This window comes from Onychostruthus taczanowskii, unplaced genomic scaffold (assembly GCF_017590055.1).
Source record: "Onychostruthus taczanowskii isolate IOZ18803 unplaced genomic scaffold, ASM1759005v1 scaffold5, whole genome shotgun sequence".
In the NCBI taxonomy this organism is placed as follows: domain Eukaryota; kingdom Metazoa; phylum Chordata; class Aves; order Passeriformes; family Passeridae; genus Onychostruthus; species Onychostruthus taczanowskii.
The window spans coordinates 6,972,674-6,974,355 of record NW_024502568.1 but is presented as its reverse complement, the minus strand read 5'-3'; positions in this window follow the sequence as shown (position 1 = coordinate 6,974,355).

Below are 1,682 nucleotides of genomic sequence, written 5' to 3'. Positions count from 1 at the left end.
TTTCCAACGCCCCGCGCGTCACCGGACACCGCCCCCGCCCCGCCCCGCCGCCCGCGCCGTAAAGGGGACACGGCCCCCGGTGGGGCCCGGCGCCCAGCTCCGCCGGTTCCGCCGCTGCCCTCGGGGAGGCCGGGCTCGCGATGTCCCGTCTGGCCGCCGCATCGGCCGTAGGGCCGCCCTGCCCGGCCACCGGCATCCCTGCGCGGCCAGCGCTGCTCGGGGTGCCGGTCCATAAAAGGGCTGGTTGCCCTGGAACCAGTGCACATCTGGGTCACAGCACGGTTGTACACAGCTGTGTACAGCTTCCCGGTGAGGGGAACAGGAGGTGGGCAGGCACTGATCTCGTCTCTCTGGCAACCAGGGAAAGGGCCCGAGGAAATGGCCTGAAGTTGTGTCAGGGGAGGCTGAGGTTGGATATTAGAAAAATGTTCTGGTTGGGCACTGAAACAGGCTCCCCAAAGAAGTGGTTGTACCACCAAGCCTGCCTGAGTTCAAGAAGCATTTGGAAAACACACTCAGGCACAGTGAGGATGTTTGATTCTTGAAGATGAATTGTGCGGGCCAAGAGTTGGATTTGATGATCCTTGTTGGTCCCTTACAACTCAGAATATTCTGGGATAAGTGCCCTCAAGAGCCTCCTGTGTCCTCTTGGCTGGCTTCTAGATGGGCTGTTACTTTGCACAGGGCCATTTAGATGTGTTTCCTCCCTGTGCAGAGCCGTTTGTCCCCTGGGGTTTTTCCCAAACCAGAAGCCCCAGCACCTTCTGCCAGAGATCAGGGCACAGAGGTGTCTCTGTTAACAGCTCTCCCACCAAATGTTTCCGCAGCTGTTTCGTGAGACACTGTATATCTAACCCCTGCCATTTGTGCCAAGCTGCTGGGAATAAAGCACGTTGCTGGTGGAAATCCATTTTGCACTGGCGAGAGCATCAATGGCTCAAAACAAAGTATTTACATCAAAAAATGTTCAGGGTCCACAGTCAGGTTTGTGGTGCAGAGACAAGAGGGCAAAGGCTCAGTCAGTATCTTCAGGATCTGGCCCAAACCTGACCCTGGTGTTGCTCTCCGATGGCAATTTGCCTCTGGGAGGGATTTAGCAGGATTCCTCATCTGCGGCCTCAGACATCTGAAGATACCAGTCAGCAGTGTCTGCTATAGCAGCCTCTATCCCAGTGCCTTGGACCAGCCAGGGCAGCCTGCTGGAGGGATGAGCATTCCCCACCACTCCCAGTGTGGGGATTATCCAGGTCTTTCCACGCTGTGTTTTACAGGAACCCCCTGTGCGTAGGCAGGTCCTGCCTAGAGACACTGATAAGGAGACGGCGATGGCTTCTGCTGCACGACTGGGGCTCACCCCGTGCCACCCTCGGCCGCCCCCCTCCCTTCCTGCACTCCTGGGGCTCGAGCGCCGATTCCTGAGAAGGGAGCGGTCTGCCATGTAATTCCTGTGCCAGGCCTCAGAGCCCATGGGCTGTACCTCTCCTCCAGGGTTTTACAAGGCATGCGGCAGCCAGGACTGGTGGGAGCTGGGCAGGGCAGTGTGAGATGTGTCAGAACCGCAGTCGACTGGCGGAGGCCGTGTGGAGGCAAACCTCTCCTCGAAAAGTCAGCGCAAAACTATTCATGACTCTCACTTCTTCATAAACACACGCAGTACCAGACAGCCTCCAGTGACAGCCACC